At 42.4% G+C, this 18,774-nt stretch overlaps 1 long non-coding RNA gene across 1 annotated transcript; it reads right to left on the bottom strand.

Moving 5' to 3' along the window:
* Positions 1-881: 881 nt before the first annotated feature.
* On the bottom strand, positions 882-11,851 carry LOC138107121 (uncharacterized). The gene is made up of 3 exons (XR_011149239.1): positions 11,561-11,851; positions 5,132-5,218; positions 882-2,014 (listed from the first exon to the last, which is right to left on the bottom strand). It is a non-coding gene; the product is annotated as an uncharacterized lncRNA (long non-coding RNA).
* Between the last annotated feature and the right edge of the window lie 6,923 nt (positions 11,852-18,774).

Here is an 18,774-nt window from a genome sequence, read left to right as displayed (position 1 = left end):
GGAAACAAAATTTCCTCAGTGCTGGCTCTACAGCTCTTGCCCAAGAGCTGATGATCAGGCTCTGCTCCTTTTCCCAGATTTCAGAGTTTGATTTCTGAGTCTGTTGGAGGTGAGCAGGGCATGACAGAAGTGGACTTGCCCTCTCACAGACACAGTGACTCTGAACTCCTAAATTTTTGTCTCTAAAGTCCTAAGTTATCCTCATGGGTTTTCTCCCCTGGACTCATGAGAGCAGTAGAGTAGTTCAATGAAGTTTTCTTTCCCAGTTCCCACTGAAGAGGGGACATTTCTGAGCCCATTTTCCCCAGTGTTTCTGTATTTAACAGGTCCTGTCCCCATGGACTCCTATCTTAAGAGCATACAAGCAGGAGCAGGCTGCTGCAGCAGGAATCCAGAAGCTGGAGCTGTCAAACTGAGCCTTATTAGATACCAAAGGGGCTAATAAAAGAATGGGTGTTTGTTGTATTTCTGGCAGGGATGGTTGCTGAAAAGCCTGGAGAGAAGGATCCCGAGACACCTCAGCTCCCAAGTTCTGATGGATGTATTTCTAGTTGATCAATCCCTGTCTCTGTGGCTCAGCTAACTTCCCACTTCAGGCCTCTGACAGCTGGACAAAGCAGGGTTTGAGCCGTGCCTTGCTTTAAGTAAGTGTGGAGAGATGTTTTCAATCTGACCTTGCCAAATCAGGCCTGGGCTTGGGGCGTTTGCTGAGGTCCAGGGAAGATTTTCCCACTGAATGGCAAGTGGCAAAAGCTAATTCTACCCAGAGCAATGTGATGGAGTACTGAAGTGACAAGTGTTTGGGGAGATAGGAATCTACCTTGTGATCTGCAGAGCCTTTAGCTTCATAAAACAGAAGAAAATACTTATATATGCTGATTTGGTGGTGGTGGTGGAGATTGTTAAAAGCTAATTACAAAGTATAATTTTCAGAGACAGAGGAATATATTTAACCACACAGTGGATGTGTTCATGATTATCCTTCTATATTAAAGAGATAAGATTTGGCAAGAGCAAATGTGGGCTTTGTTTGGTTTTTTGCTCTTAAGTTCTCATCTTTTCTTAAAGTCCATCAGATAATGAGATGTAAAAGCACACATACAGCAATAACGTGATACAGTAATGAACAAAATATAATACCAGACAACAAAAGCAAATCTTCCACATTTAAACACTTCTGTGCATTTTTCCTCTCTACTTTTTTTCTCCTGTCCTTAAGACAATAAAAAACCCCATTCAAATAATAGCAAATTCTCATCAGGATTTTACCCAGGATTTCCATGCCATACAAAAATAGGTCCCCTCACTCGCGTGTTACCCTGCTCTCTGTTTCTTCCCTCTAGTCAGAATTCTTGCTGTGCTAAATACTTATGATGTCACTGGCCTTTTCAAGATCACTTTTGACACCTAGGGCATTTTTATTTCATATATTGCTCTGAGTATTTTTACTGTCATCATCAGTGTTGTCTCGAGACAATATTTTGCATGAGTGTATCACATGCTAATGGTAAATACAGCAGCTGATACTTCATAGAGGCAATAATGGGCCTTTTAAGATATTGCAGAGAATTGTCATTATGCTTTTAAATAGCAACTCTTCCGTAATTTTAAAATTAATAATAATAACAATAATAACAACAACAGCAATAACAATAACAACAACACCAACAATAATAACAATAATAATAATAATAATAATAATAATAATAATAATAATAAAAATAAATAATATTCTCGGGCCTCTACCAAGTGTACCAACTTGTGTCAGAAATGGAGAGAGTAGAATTCACCCTATTCATGTCCTCCTTTCTCCATAGGAGTAGAAAAGGTGTGACAACAAAACATGCTTCAAGACTTGCTCTTGAACCTTCTTTTCAGCTGGCCGTAGCTAATATTTGGGACTAGAAGAGGGCAAGCAGCCAGACACCTTAGCTTGTACTGCTCTGTACCAGTCTGGCTCCACATTTCTGTATTTCCTGGTAATCTTCAATCAGGCACGAATGCAAAGGGGAGCCTGGAATGAGCAAGAGAAAAATGAGATGTCAAATCTTGCATTTAGAGGATTTAGCAAGGCGCGTAAATAAGTTATGGCATTGATATCCTGACAGATTGCTCAGCCAGGGGACTGGGAATGGAAAATGAAAAGTCTATTGATTAAATAAATTCATTTTTAAATCTAAAAGTGGTTTTAGTAGATTAATAGCCTCTTACATTGAATCCAAATTTTCTCCCCTAGGCAAAGCCTTGACTTGCACATATGCTGCAACTTCTCCACCTCAGCCAGTCAAGCCTTTCTGCTTTACACAGGGGGAAGCTGTGACCCTGATTTCAAGAACCACACTGTGTGTCCAAGGCCAGGAATCCTGGATTATCCTACAGAAGTCAGTTCCCGAACTCCCTCCTGGCATATTAAACAGCAACATGTTCAAACAGAGCACTGCAAGGGAAAAGCCAAACTAACCCTTGTTGGTTGAGCACACCCTTTATGTGTTTCTACCAGCTCCTGTGAGCAGCCTTTCCCAGCAAAGTCCTCCTTTGACTCCCAGAGAACTGGATATTGTAGTGATGTGAGAAACCTGCTGCCCCAGAAAGGCTTTGTTTGCCAGATTTCTGTTGAGGGAGCAAGAAACAGCAGCCCTTTTTGGGACTTCTCTCTGCAGCAGGTAACTCAGACAAGCACTCGGTGGGTGGAAATGTGGGCTCGGCAGATGCGGGTTCCACGTCCGGGTCTGTCGCTGCCCTCCTGCACAACATCAGGCAGGTCATTTCATGCCTCTGTATAGTGCACATAACAATACTGAACTCCTCTGCAAAGTGCTTTGAGACTCACTGGGAGAAAAATCTCTAACCCCCCCAAATATTTCATGAATAACAAACTGCAGGGATGATAATATGTGAAACATGTCAGAAAAAAACCATTTAAAAGCTCAGTGCATGGCAAGTTAACAAAATATCGGTGAACTGGAGGCTCAATTCTCATAATTCTCCCTCTCATCTAATAAAATGGCTTTTTGAAGTCTGGACAAGTGAAAAAGGGATTGCTAATTGCATCTCTAGATGGAAAGATTAATCACAGGATGGGGGTTTTTTTGGCCCTTGACTGGTTTCCTCTAAGTGGTCAGGGACATTAGTAGGATGTATTAGTGGGAATCACTCAGCAGTACCAGTTCTGTCTGAATCAGACAAGAAAAAATCAGTCTTCTGCTCTTTGGGAGCTTGATCCTTTTGCACGTTCAACTCTTTCAAACACGGATCAGGCTGATCCTAAATCCACTATGCTGTGTTTAACTCTGGAGTCACTTTTCCTACCTGATGACTTAAGACTTGGGAGTGGGTCTGTCTGCCTGCTCAAACCCGAGGTGGGAGACAAGGCGACTGGTGTGGCGGGATTCTCCACAGCGCGGAGTTATCCCAATAAACACGCAAAGCCCGAGTGCTCTGCACCACGGCTTTGTGTGTGATTTGGCTGTGTGGAGGGTGGCTTTCAGCATGCTTTTACATGTGGTTTGGCCATGTTGAGGCTGTTTCACAGCTTGCTTTTACATGTGGTTTGGCTGCAGCCAGGCTGATTACTGTGAGCCTTTACATGGAGCTCGGCTGTGTTATACTGAGGTCTGCATGTTTGGGATTTTACTACCCCTGCACTAAGACAGTGCAGGTCGTAATGCTGGGGAACAATTTAGATAAAGTGAGAAGTCAAACCCAGCCTGGCACTGCTTCCTGCAGCACCATAATAAAAATCCTGGAGCACTGTTATGCCCCAGCTCCCTCCGCCACAACCAAAGTGCTGCTGCTCTGGCTCCTGAAGTCGAATGTTTTCTGTTTCAGATGCAGGGGATTAGACATAAATCCTTCCCTCCATTTCAGAGGTGGGATCCAAATGGCTTCCAGCCATGTCAGCTGCTCTACCTTTGTGTGGGTTGAATGTATAGTCAATAATATATTACATAAAGAATGTGAGTTATTAAACCTTTTCTTAACCAGCAGTCTACAACCAGTATTTCTTCAGGCAGTTTCAGCTGCATATATTTTAAAGTGACAGAACTCCCAGAAATTGTTATTCCTGACCCACACAAAACATGCAGGGAAAATTTAATGGGTAACTCTGAGGTGTAAAAATGGAAGTGTTATTTTGATGCAAAGATTCAGGCATGACTTCTGTCTTACATCAGCTCTTTTTGAAGCATTTGTCTGCAGATTGGCCCTTACAAACTGTAATAACTTTTGTCTGTGTAATATTAATCAAGTTAATTCCTTTCAGAGAAATGGAATTATTCACTAATTTTTCAGTCTCACTCTTCTCTCCCCTGTACATCGCTGGTTTTCATTGCCTGGATCAAAATCCCCATTACCTGCAATTCTCTCGTTTTATGCTTCAAATGCAAGATGGAACAAAAGCCTTCCATGTTTCCTATCACATAGCTGCCAGTACTGTTCTAATTTTGATTTTCCTTCCTTTTATGTGCAGTAACTTAGGTTTACATGTACACAGGTTTTATATCAATTGTCTCATAACTTGTCTTTTTTTCTGCCTGTCAGGTCTCAAAGGAGATAAGGCTAGGAAGGAAGGTAAAGGGGGAATTACTGTTATAGTGAATTCTCTTCCAAGAATCCACCTAGAGAGACAGATATAATTTCCAGATGCCATTGCAGGACTTAGAAACTTAACAGGGCATTAGGTGTCACTCAAAACTTTTAATCACATACCAGGGACTGAGCTGCAGAAAGAGTCCAACAAGCAGAATACTGTAATAAAGTAGAGCAAATGCTACTCAATGTGCAAGTTGTCTAGAAAAAAACATGCTCAGCACATGAAGTAGAAAAGGCAGAACAAATCCTTTCACCTTTGCTTGGTTCTTGAAGCAGTAATCTGAGTGAGTCATCAGAAGAAACAAATATTTTCTGAGTGAAAATGCAAAGGAAACACTCCACCCATTAATGCTTTGACACAGAGAGAGCATTTGATATTAACAATTTTTAAATGCTTCTCTATATTCGCTCTTTGTAAATTGTGCCATTTGGTGAAAGTGTTCTGCATCCAGTGCCACTGCTCTGACCTGGATGAGTGCTGCATCTTCCAAGGAAGATGTGTGACTGAGCACAGCATCGTCTGGATGCCACTGTATTTTACCTTTTTTATTTTCCCTCAGCACAGCAAGCTTGGTAGTACCTCCCTTTCCTGAGTTCAAAGTGGGTTTGCAGAGTTTCCTCTCCGAGACTGGAAGACAGATGAAAAAATAAGTTTAGAGGAAGGTCTTGCTTTGTTGTTGTTTGCTTGGGTTTACTTTGTTTTGGTGTTGAGGTGTTTTTTTTTCTGTGGGTTTATTTTTTTTAAAACTTTATTTCTGAATTCCATAAAATAAAATTTTTGATGATATAAATACATCTCTTTTTGCTTCAGAAGTGAGATTTTTTTTCCCATTAGCATTTATAGAATAATTTAAAATTTCAGGTCAGTTTTCATAAACAGATACAAAAAATTCATAATAGAAAGTATTTTCATTGAAATTATGATATGCTCTTAGTAGAAGAGATGCACTTTAGACCACTTTTCTCTCCAAATACTTTTTTTTGTTCAGTAGAGTTCATGACTTGCCGTGCAATGAGGGGACACTGGAATTTAACAGCTCGATGTTTCATTTATCTTTCTGATCATGCTGTAAACAGTCCACATGGAGACACACAGGTCATCACATGCACTCATAAAACACAGCAAGTAACACTGGCAAGGGAACCTGCACTGTCCTCTCACACCAAATTCCTGGCTAAGCCTCTCAAGATAAGAGTCAAATTAAGCTGCTTCTTCTGGTAAAAAATGGCACTGCTGGAGGCAGAAAGGCTCAATATTCCCTGGGGGCTCCAGCTATGAGTTAATGCTTTCCAAACCCTTCCATATGTTGGCTGAAATGGACCCAGGGTTTCTTCACCACTGTTGTCATATCGGTTTATATCAGAGTCAGGCATCTGAAGTGAGAGGACTTGTTTTCAAATTAACCACATATTGCAGTTATTCAATCTGAAATTTTTACTGCCACTAGTTTATTGGATCCTCAGGAGATGGATTCACAAGTTTTAAGAGCTCAAAATCAAGAGTTTCAGAGTTCTCACCCAAAACCTAGAACTTCTCGTTGTTAGGTTTGTCTCCCAACTAAGAAAAGATAGAGGCCTCTTAAATTTATTTTGGAACAAAGTTATGACTTTTTTCTCAAGAGCATCATTCCCATCTACACTTGCAGGAAAAGTGCTGGTAGCAAGTTTGGGATATAGTCAGAAGAGCTGCCTAAAACAGAAGCAAAGTTTCTTCACCTTTGCACCTTTTGTGAGTTCTGGTGTTTTCCCTGTGGTTTTTCAGAGATAATGAATGAACAATTGTCCCCTTGTCTTCAGAGGCAATGTGACCTCAGCTGTGCTTACCAACACCTGACACCTGCGGGCTCCCACAGGGCAGAAGATGTTTCCAAGACCAGTAGGATAGGACCATGCCCATGGTATGTCTATCCCAGTATTTCTGTTACTATTAGTGCCAGGCAGCAGGACAGTGGACTGAGCACAGGGTATTCCTTTTTAAACACCCTGCAGGTACAAACACCAACAGCTTTTTCCTTGGGAAGTTAGTGCTGAGCTTGGCTCCCCCAAGGCTGGTTCCTATTGTTCCCAATGACCTGTGCTGGAGCAGCACACTTTGTGACAGAGCCAGTTGGAGCTGCCTGAGTTATTTCTTTGAATTGTTTTTTTCAAATCATTCCTTCTGCCAGCCCTCCCTCCCATCCTAATGCCACCTGTGGAGTCACACTGGCAGCTTGTGGGAATGCTGCACACATTGACAGCCAACATTCCTGCTGAGGGCAGAAACAGCCAGCTGTGCAAGGAAGGATTGGCAGGTTGTGCTGTTTCCTCTACCTACTGTGAGCAGACACCTCACTGAACTGCTTGGGCAGTCCTGAAACACGGAGATGTTTCCAGACATCTCAAGGGAAGGTAAGGTGAAGAAAGTTCAGAGAATACTGTAATGAAGACTATTGTTGTTCTACTTTTACTAGAAATTCCTATTTTCCTCCTTTTCCTTTTGAAAACAGACTAAAGGGTAGGTGAATGACTCCTGAAAAACTTCCTCTTCCTCTTGGGTGCATCGGGAGAGACCTCAGGCTGGGATCAGGGTTCTGCCATTCCATATCTTTGCTAGCAAAGAATTCAGGGTATGAGGGTACCACAGGCAATGCTGAATCTCTCAATAAGGAAAGGAAAAAGAAGATGAGAATGAAGAGCAAATTCGACCCTGGGAGAATGGACATCCCCAATCCCTGGCAGAAATAAACGAGGATAATGCCTTTTCCATTCACTGCTGTGAGGCAGATGGGCTGAACTGGCTGCCACAGCATTTCTCCAGCAGCCACTGGTCCACAAATAACAAACCCCATCCAGTCAGGATGAGCCACTTACAGAAACTTGCCAGATGCACAAAAAGATTATGTTTTCCTCTCCTTCTACCCAGTCAACCCTCCTGCTGAACACAACACCTCTGCATATCCACATACAAATACATATTGTTGCTAATGGAACATATCACTGAATTCCATTAACCAAACATCCACAGCATCAGAAGAGCAGTTCAGCCTGAACTGGTGTTTTGCACTGATCACTTAAAATGCTATAAAGATACTGAATCCTGGGAGCTCAGGGAAAAAAAAAAAGATGCCATGTCAGTAGATGAACTCAAACTTCAAAAGCTTTTCCTATTATTTTTCTACTCATTAGAGGCTCTCAATTCAGTCTGTATGGAAATGACTTCTTTCCTAAGTGCTAAACTCTGTACTGGACCCTCCTGTTGATAGAGGAGCTTGATGCAATCCGTCTTCTCTCACTGTTCCTTTGCCTGCAGAACTTGAATTAAGTCCCAAGACTAATTCTCATGTTGAAAAGAAGTTCCTCACATTTCTCAGAACTGTTTGAGCATGAAGAAGGCATTGAGAAGGGATGCTTCTGTCTACAGGGTGATTAGACCAGAGAGGTTCCTAAATTATAATCAGGAGGAGAAAGACTTTGCCATTAAATAATGTAAAGTGTAAGTGATGAAATAGAAGAAGGAATCAAGGTAGGAGACCAAATTTCTGGAGATTCCAGAATAATAATTCATTCATTACTGGGGATAGGTCACACTGAAAGTGCTTGTAGATGTAAATTTTGACTGATATTTCTAAAAACTCTTCATCATCCTCATTTTAATTATATTGAAGAAAGAGGGATGCAGGAACCACAGAGCTGTAAGGACTGAGTAGGATCCAAGCAGTTACATGCATAAATGCCAAAAAAAGTCTTCTGATCTAGAGAGAATCACAGACTCTGCCCTTTCCCCTGCTTCTTCTGGCCTCATGGGCACTACCAATTAGCAGTTAGTGGAATTGTTACTGCAGCACTCGGAGAACATGCCGTGCGCCACTGGAGAGAATTTCCAAATGAAATTACGTACCTTGGCTCTATAACCAAAGAACTTTCACAGGCTCCAGGCCCTCCTGCAATGCACAAGAAGATCCCACTTTCTGAATTTGCTTGCAAACCACCCTAGTTCTGGAATATTATTTAGCTGAGCAATTACAGAACGATATTAGTGCTCCACAGATAAAAATCAACTGGAACCAAATCCTTTGTTAGTTCTGTTTCCCTCCTTCTCTAGGTTTTCTCTTTTCCTTTGATTTTTAACAGCAGTCATTACTCATTATAAAGTTTTTCATCAGCACTAAAGCCTCAGTGCTGCAGTCTGAACAGGCAATGATCTGCAGAGAGAAAATGCCACACGTGCAGAAACACTGGGGCCTGCCTAACCCAGCTGGAAAACTCCTGAGGCAAAGGAAAGAGGGAAACTAGGCAAAAAAACTGTCTGTGGAAGTATATCCCATTGGAAAATTCAGGTTTCACATCTGCCTTGGCTGGATTATAAAATAAAACAATAAAAACAATTCAGTAGCTTGCCATCCTAGTCTTACCTAGTTGCTTGTGTTAGAAATTTAGCAGCATTAATAGGGAGTTTATTTGGCTGCTGAAGAAAATGTCTTTCCCATGACTTACTGTGGTGTACACTCAAATGAGAACTCTGAACACAGTCCACCTTTGAGGTGAGGAGAAAAAATATAAGTACTTTAAATCTAAGCACAGAATGGCCATGCTTTGATTTAAAATTCATATGTAAATGGATTTTTAATTTGTGAAAGCCCTAGACAAGATGCAACAAGACCCTCCACAAAATTGTTCCTTGGCCTCAGTGGTGAAACTCCTGATTATGATGGTTCCCATGTTGCATCCAATTTCAGTGCAATTTTGAGTGTGGTCTTCCAACAAAAATCATCATCTCAGCATGTTGTCCTGGAAATACATCTTAATAAATCACAGCCAGTATTGAGACTAAAGGGGGGAAGGGAAAATTTTTCACTAAGTTGTAACCAGAAGCCTTGAAAATGAATTATTCCTGCTAAAATCCCACTAATTTTTCTCCTGTGAGCAGGCTACATTGACTCTTGTAAATAAAGGAGTCATTGCTTCAATTAGATGGAAGAGTTGCATCAAATTTGATTTAAATTCTGAAAAGCTAAAGAAAATTGCTGATTTTCTGATTAGCCATACAACAAGTAGGTTTCTCAGTTGGATGCCCTACCTTTCTCACTCCTCGACAACTTAGTCCTAATATATCATCCCTTCCTCCTGCTTAGATTTTATTTCAGTCATTTATCAATTTAATTAATAATTGGTTGATAATTGTGCAAATAATCTCTATATGGAGACAGTCAACTCTCTTCTGAAATGGTTTAGGCTTTACATTGCCTTGGAAGAGTTGGGTTTTCTTCCCCCTCACAAGAAGCAGGAATAGTTTTTCTGTCATTGTGGAAGCGAATAAATGCTCACTTAAACCTTAAAAAGGTTTAAAAACGTTCTCTTCTGGCTATCAAGTGGTTTATCACTGCATTTTTTTAATGCTATCATGTAAGATTTGAGACTGCTCTTAATTTTGGGCCCATCAAATTTATGGGGACTCGCCTCTACTTAGCACTGGGGCCACGGGGGGTCAGGTCAGGGAAACCTTAGGGAAAGCCAAAGCCTGCAGAAAGGTGAAAGGAACACCTTTTTCTCTTTCCCACTTCATTTTATAACATTCTCTAGATCCATATAAAGAAGTGTATGTTATATACATTTTGTCTTGCCAAAATCTGTAAACAGGAGTCCATTGTGTGTGTAAATATCCTATCTTTTAAGAGATGCTATTCATAATTTCCAGGAGTTAAAGAGAGGAAAAGAAAAAGGTTGCTTTTCAGAAGCAAAGACTAGGAAAGACAAAATTAATTGCCAATGCTCAATAGAGGTGAGTCCACCTAAGTCTGATGTGCCCAACCTTAGGAGTAGGTCTCAATTCTTACATTATACTCTTAAAAGGCTGCATTGATAAACAGCTCCAAATATATGTAGCTAGGAGGTAAATGACAAAAATAATTGGAATTTCTACCTCCTGAGCCAGAATAGAGCCCAGGCTGTCAAAAAGATTCATGATGCACCCCAGGCTGGGTTTAACAGGCCCAAGCTGGGTCTATTAACTCGGACCCAGAGTCAAAAGCAGAGGCCAGGGTATGTAGGTGGCCTGTTCTGATGGAAACATTTTCCCCACTGCTGCCATATTAACAGTCTGTTCTTGAGTCAGGGAGAAATATCCCACCCTCCCTGACCCATCCAGTCTCCTGGACAGAATTGTCTTTGGCAGGTTCCTTGCTGCCCACCCTCCCTGATTTCCTCCATGCTATAGTGTGGAATTCTCAAGAACCCTGTGAACTTAAGACAAGGAGTCAACGGGAGACAATTTTTCTGACTATAGTGAGCTTTTATAGCATCAGAAACAACTCAGGTTAAGGTTTTTTTCTTTCTCCCTCCTTGGACACGAGCCATTCCAGAGCTTGTATCTGAATATTTGGTTCTCATGTATATTTATTTACTTAGGAGTGGCATTCCTATTTTTATAGCTTTGAGTTTTTAACTTTCTTGTTAGCAGCATTAACAAGGTTCATGGCATATAAAGTGAGCTGTGGCATTTAAAAAATGCTGGCCTAATGTAACACCAGCCTTTTTTTATATATGTGTTCAATAGCAAACTCCTACTGACAGGCAGAATGCAATTCTATGTCTGGGCAAGTTTATAGATGGTGTTCCCACCTCTGGGCCACAAGGTCACAAATTTGTTTCTGATTCTATTAAAGAAACACTCAACAATGGTAAGTTTGTGTGCTTCTTTTCTTTTTTTTTCCTTTTTTTTTTTTTTTTAATGAGAGGGGACTGTTTTATATGATCCACGATCTTAAAGATACTCCAAGGGATCTCTGTTGAGTTCTCGGCTTTTCACCCCTGTGCCCTGACCAGAGAACACTGGTAGCAGATTTGAGAAGCTTTGTCTGTTAGCAGCTAGATAAAACAGATTTTGGAGAAATCTTGCATGACTGAAAAAAGAACAGGCCCTGGTTTCAGTGGGGTTTCATGGGATTTGCCTCTGCAAGCAAAAGGATGTGCAGAAATTACAGATTCACAGTACCTGTTGTCTGCTCCTCTTTCCTCAGCAGATCCTCTGTGTGACTCTGAGCACCTCACCAGCTTTGCTGCCTGACCCTGCACAGCTGTGGGATGGAAGGAACAACACTCCTCCCTTCCCTCCCCTCACCTCTTTTCAATGTTTTAGAGGCAAGGCAGTGAGAGATGGATAAAGGCCTTTGCACCACATACATTAATAAGGATATTTACTGAACTCGTGGCTAGGACAAGCAGAAAGATGAATCAGAGGTGGCTGCTGTGCCCTAGGAAACACCAGCCTTATTTTCTCTTGGAATTAGTTTAGGTATGTTCTCCTTTACGCCATGTGATGGCTCCAGCTGCAGCTTCCTCACCATAAGTGTTTACTGCCTCACACCCAGCCTCGTTTAACAAGAGAGGAGGCACAATCCAGCCCGGCCTCAGCCATGAAATCCCTTCATGCTGGAACACGCGCTCTGGGACTTTGTGGCTACGAACATACAGAGCCTCGGCTTGAGAAATGAGGGGGGGCCAGCAGAATGATTGAACTGCTGGGGTGAAATTAAGAGCATGGGAGAGAGAGAATGCTGGTGAGTTTGGAGGAGGGAGGATAAACTCGAATGTCTGCTGAAAGAATTCCAGCATCATCCATTACTGTCCGGAAGGCAATCAGAAAAAAGCAGAAGGGCACGGAGCACAGCCCTTTCTGTGGGATGCTTTGGCTTGTTGTGGTTAGGAGGATCAAGGCTAGGTATCACATGCCTCCACTGAAGGGAGATGCCCTGGAATAAAGCAAGGAGCAGGAATTTCTAGGCTAGGGAAAAGGCTGATCATGTTGAAACTGAGCACAGGAAAAAGAATTTGGCTGTAGTGTCTGACTGGAGGACTTTTAGCTACATGAGAGGACTCCAGGTCTATTCTTTCTCTAATTTCCTTATGCCCCCAAGGAAGCTTTTGCTGGAAATTTGCTTCCACTTATGGGAGCACTGGAAGAATGAGAGCCAGTCTGTGACTGAGCATCTGGCAATCAGAAAGAGGGTTCAAAGGAGAGGAAACTGCTCAAGCAGGATCTGAGAATGCTATTCTGCACTGAAAATTGACCCCTGCAAGCGACAGGCTGCCACTGCTGGTCATTCCAAGTGGGTATTTCTGCAAAGTGACAGTTCAGGAAACTCTTTGTGGCCTGGATGCAGTAAGCTGACTTTGCTCTCTGAAAATTATCATCACCACACAGGTTTTCATGGCCCAGTGAATTCCCAACTGATCTTTTGTTATCACCTGCTTCAGATTCTCTCCTCCATGATAACAGTGGGTCTGGCTACCAACAACAACCACAAAACCATTACTGAACATCTTTGCTCAGAGGACACATTGCTTCTTAACAAGTTTTTTCATTTTTCTCTGCTGTATTTTGTCACCTGAAATATAATTGTTTCTGATAGTCATGCAAAACCTTTACTAAAACAGGTTTCAGGTCATCTTGCTTCTCCTGAGAAAGGCAGGTTTTCTTTTGGCTTTGGAGAAATCTGTGATCTTACATTTTTAAAGAACTCTGACAGAAATCCCCTTAAAATAAAGATGTACAGGGAGGGAGCAGGTGCATATCTCCCACAAAGCACAGGCAGTCTTCCACTAGAGCAAAGAATCTACTTCAGTTCCTGTGATCTCTGTTAATTTGGTTACTGTTACAAACCACTTGAACAGTTTACAGCATCAATTCTGTGAGAAAAGCAAAAGCAGGTTTAATGTGTTTGTATTTTAGTAAGAAAAGAATCCAGAACAGCCGGGGTGGCTTGTCCACAAGAAACAGGATTAGTAAGCAAGCAATGATCAATTGCTTTGCCCCATATATAGGCTTTCTACTTTATTAAATAATACAGACATCATGATTGTTCCAGAAATGCTGGTGAAATGGTTGCAAGGTAATGAGGAGCCTGTGCCTTTTTTTGGGTTTTGTTGACATCATGATACCAAGAAAGAAGTTGATCACAGTCTTCTATATAGAAAAGTAGCAGTTATTTACCTTTCATCCCTATCCCCACCTACAAGACCATCCTGTGAGATGGTTTTCCAAAAATACTCTGTACCATTAGGCATGTATAACAAAATACTTCCAAGCCATTTAACACTCCTGCTTCTGCTGAGGAGTCTCCCCTCCTGCAGCGTTCTGCACATGTGAGCCCAGTGCTGAAACAACAAAGTACAGTGACAAGCAGTGCTACTCATTATTCCCAGCAGCATTCCCTACAAAGCACCGTTTATGTGACAGTGCTGGAAGACAGAGCTTGTTCCTGGGAGGTAAGGATGAGAACCACGGCTGCTGTGCCCATCTGGTTTGGGTTGGATCCATCACTGCAACCCCCCCAGAAGTGGCTGTTCTGCAGCACAGTAGCAGACCTCGAGAGTGCCCTGGACTAGACACTCCCTGGGTATAAATCACAGGAACTGCACTGAAATCAGCCCATGTGCTGCTCTTTGTCACCTCTGGTGTGGGACTGCCAAGGACCACGATCACCCTCCAATGTCTTCTTAGAGACAGCCACAAACATGCCACATGCACCCAACCCTTCCAGTAGCTACGCCCTGTGCTCTCAGGGATTCTCTCCCTCCTCTCTGCCCTTTCTTCCCTCCCTTCTTCCCCCCAAAACCAGCATCTCTCAGCATTTTGGCCAGGAGACTAATTCTCCAAACTGAAAACATCAAAACATATCTCTGGTTAGATCTCATCCCAACCCTCCGAGTCTGTTGACTTGGAAAGTGAATAACTAATAAGGCAGCATGCCATTGTTTTCTGTTTATGATAATGGAAATAAATTGTTGGCTCCAAGTCAGGCACTGATTGTTCCTTTGATATCACTGCCAGGAAGCAAAATAAAATGGATTTTTAAAAATCACCTTTCACAGAGAGTGCCACAGGCATTTGAAAGATGAGACTTTTTCCATGTCAAAGGCTCTACCAGAAGTGCCAAATACATAAGAAGAAAAATTCAAATCCTTCACTATTTAAAAAACCAACAAAAATAAGAGCACAAGAGAGGATATGGGATAGCCTGGGCAGCAGGATGGCTTGAGTGGGCTGGCACACCACAGATGTCCCAAGAGTGTTCCTGAGGGAGCAGCGGAGCTGCCTCCACGGTGAGGAACACTTCCTGAAAGTATAGAACACATCCTTTGCATTCCCCCCCCCATAAAAAAAGCACAGGTGGGCTGGATGAATTACTCTGTCTGCTGGCAGCTCTTAAACTGATAATAAGAGACTTTAGGAACAAAAAAGGCAGGGGGGTGCTTTGCCCCAGAACCTGAACCACTCATAAATCTTGCCTGTCTGTTTCTTTCATGGTTTGGGTTGGTTTTTTTTTAGCTACACGAAGCAGCAATTTCATTGCACCTCCAATGCCTTCACAGCATTTTAGTGCCTTCCCCATGGAATTTTAGGTGCAGTCTTTCAGCTGTTTGAGTTTTTCTCAGGGTGCTACCACTCCTACCTAACATGTCAGGCATGGGCACCACTGCGACACAGAGAGAGAGGATGTTCCTCCTCAGAGTTTGGTGCTGGATGCAGATCTTACACGATCAGAGCATGGCGGTGTTTGGTTTTCAGGACATGCTGCAGTTTGATTTGGCTCAGAGTGGAGGATGGAGCAGAGAGCCAGATTCAGATCTCAGGCCAAACTCAGATTTTGTGTTTCAGCTACCAAACTTCATCATGGTTTGGCAAAGATGTGCTCTCACCTGCTCGCCCCATGTGGGGAACACCTGTGATTTGCTGGAAAAGAAGTTGCTCCTGCTGTGAGAAAGTCCCAGCAGGAAAGCCAGGCTTCAAGAGCCTGCTTTGGCTGACCCTGGTGGCTGCAGGTGGGCTGGGAGTGCAGAGCCACTGGAACACGCTCAGACTCCTCAACTGTGGAGGAAAAAGAGTGGTGTAAAGAAAAGCTGTCAGGAGCAGAGCGCAGCTTCGTGCCTTTCCTCGGTGCCACGCTTCTCTGAACCTTTTTATTTCTAGCACTGGGATGCAGACGCACAACAGCAGCAGCACGACCTGGGAGCAAAGCAGGAGAACTCAGAACTAAACCAGTTCTAAACTCAGAACTTTCCACAAAAGCCTGCTTTTGAAATAATCCCCCACACTGCCTCCAGTCAGCGTTCTTGGATATCATTTTTGGAAGAACATGCTAGAAGACCCCTTTTTCCAAAGCTCAAACCAATGCCATGACTTAAATGACAAGAGATCTGTGTGACAAACAGCGTGGCCTGCTAAATATTAAGGCTGCTTGACATAGATTTTAGGCCTATGCTTGGCTCAAAGTGCATCCTTATTCTGCAAAGCATTTAAGCAAGTGATTACCTGCAAGGCTGTAGCTGTGTCCCACGGAATGGGGCAACTTAACTGGGACTTTATGAAGTGCTTATGACATAGGTGCTGTTCTGAATCGAAAGGTTTGCAGGGCTCCCACCAAAGTGCCCTGGAATAAAGTAAAGACTTTTGGTTGGCTTCAGCAAATATTCAGCCAGGTCATACTTTTTATACTTATTGCTAGCTTACAACGGGATATTTAGAAAGTAAAAGGAAGGACCTTTTTCTCCAGATAATACCATCTACTCTGTTTCTGAAAATTAAGGGTGTGATTACTGACCCATAAGTACTTTATGATCACACTTTGGTTTGAACTTTTATGAGTGTATGTAGGTTTACTAACTCTAGCACTGCCCAGTAATTTATTTCCCAGGTGGGCTACGAAAGTCATCTGGAAGAAGGAAAACAGTGTCTAAGGGCTTGCTGTGCAAAGGGATGATTGTGCTAGCTGGATTTGTGCATGGATGTTTTTGGAAAGAGTTTTCAGAGGAGAGGTAGAGTTAAGTTTTCTAATAAAATCAAACATTTTCCTTTAACCCAGAAGCAGTGCTTCAAATTCTTGCTTATTTTTTCAGAAGATTGATGATTGCTATCTGCTTCTCTTTTGAGGACAGAAACTGAGTTCAAAGGCAGCAAAATCCTATTCAGACCCCAAAAGCTGCTGTGACAGAAGTGTGAAGAAGCTCTGAATGTCTTTTCAACCCTGTCACTTTTCTTTCCCCAGAAGACAACCAACCTCAGGGGCTTTGCACAAACTTTCATGCACTGAACAGCATGACCCAGAGTTGTGGTACCTCCAAGGGCAGCACAAAAGCTTCAGGTGCCAAAGGGAGCTTCTCTGTGCTCAGTGACTGCCCCTTTGCTGGTGAGAAAAGCTGAGTAAACGATGCTCACCTGAGGCAGCTGCAGATGCTGTGGCACTCTGCAAGTTGACTTTTTAGTGCTCTTTGAATCCCAGAGCACTGTAGTTTGGCTGGCAGTACGTGGCACACCTGTAAATCACTTGCTGAACATTGATCTGGCTTGGCTGAAGAGACAGAAATTAAACATCAGACCTGAAAATGCAGTCAGCATCGATGTTCTGGCACATGAACTATTACAGGATATTTACAGTCCCCTGGAGACCATGGAAGTGTTACACTGTGCCATGCAAACCCAATATTAAATGAAATCTCTGCTTCTGCAGCTGATGTGGCCTCTACTCATTCCACCCAGCAAGTTCCTGGGAATATTTCAATGCAAAGAAAAATTGACTTTGTTCTCTTAAAAAAATTCTCTTTGGCAATATCTATGAAACTTCAGGAAAGTGATTCCCAAGGAATCACATCCTGGACACAGCACAGTTCAGATTGCTGCGACACTCATGCTAAAGTTATCTTGGTTTAACTTTAAAGCAGCACCTCCCTGAGGACTCCTCAATTCTGGCATGAGCGACGTGTTTCTCTGTTCTGTGAGAGCCTGGATTATTTTTAATCTTCTGGACATGTTACAAAGATCAATTTATAGTCTCACAGAGACGGCAAGGACAAGGGTTTGTGGGCAGACAAAATGGGGGTTGGCTGTTGTTGATTAGGGAATATTATTATTTCTGAAAAAGAAGAGATTTTTCAAGGCAACTTTGACTTCCTTGCACTGCTTGCTTCATTTCAGAGAAAAAGTGGTGGGAACTGGCCCAGATGCATGGACTGTAATTGAGCATGTTCTCTTCGCCCAGCAGAGAGTTTGATCAATACATTACAAGCTGTGCAAGCCCTCACAGCTCTGGACAGGTGCTGTGCACTAAAAAACCACAGAAGACAATAAGAGCAATGCTTTCTTTTAGTCTCTCTGTCACCATTTTATATATACTATAATGAATTATGCCAATGACTTTGTTCCCAAATTTCCTGAACCTGGAAGAGCGTCTTGCTTGTAATTTTGAGAGATACAGCTTGTTAGCATTTCCAATATTATGCAAGGCTTCCAATGAAAATAGCAAGAACAGAGTCTGAGCAAACTGAGCAAAAAAAGGATGTGCTTCCCATAATATTCAGCTATGTATGTTTTCAAATTCTCTCTTCCTTCAGGTTGCAGACGTAGCAGTTCAAATATTTACCACAGAGCATAGCACAGACACGCAGACTTAATCTGGATACCTTGCAGGTGTCATAAAAACCAGTGAGCAGAATTTCTTCCAGTTCTACTCAAATCTCACTTGAACATTGCTTAGTAAAATGCAATTGCTAACACTTAAAAGGATACCAGTACAATTGTTTCCTTAATTTTGGCAGATGAAAAGCAAGAACCACAAAGTTTTGTGTTATTTCCAACCAAAAGAGTCAAATGGCCTAAGTTTGCCCAAAGTTTTACTAACAGTTTTGCAAGAAAGAATGTCAGGACACTTTTACAAAATGCTGGTCATGTCCAGAGTTCCACACTCCTGAATTTAAAGCTTTGCCACATTTGTTTTACACAACTTCCACCATGATTGTTTTCATACCCTTGTAAGCACGGCCAGGACTTTTTAGACTGGATCACTCTCCAGGAATTACAACAAAGAAATTTAACTTCTGGGGTAGAGAAAGGGCTTTTTTTCTTTGGGAAATGTCAATCCTGGAAGTGCCATTCACCAGTGTTCCTTCCTGGTGAATCCCAAGGGACCAGTCACAAGAAGCACTGAGATGAAGTGACACTGTGCAGGTGGCTCCCAGGGCAGGTCCCTCGGTTGCCATTTCAAACCACACGAGCCCCTTTCAGTTCTTGGAAAGCCCTCAGTAACACAAAAAGACCTTTAAAAGTGTGGCATGTCACCAGGCCATCCTCAACTTTCTGTGGGAATTTACTCAAGTTCTCCAGCTCCATCATGTTTCTGTCCCCATGGAGATGCCCAAAGCCTGGGGTGGTGG

Source organism: Aphelocoma coerulescens, chromosome 3 (assembly GCF_041296385.1).
Source record: "Aphelocoma coerulescens isolate FSJ_1873_10779 chromosome 3, UR_Acoe_1.0, whole genome shotgun sequence".
NCBI classification, from domain to species: Eukaryota; Metazoa; Chordata; class Aves; order Passeriformes; family Corvidae; genus Aphelocoma; species Aphelocoma coerulescens.
The sequence above is the reverse complement of the archived record's forward strand: the minus strand, read 5'-3'. Positions and strand labels throughout refer to the sequence as shown.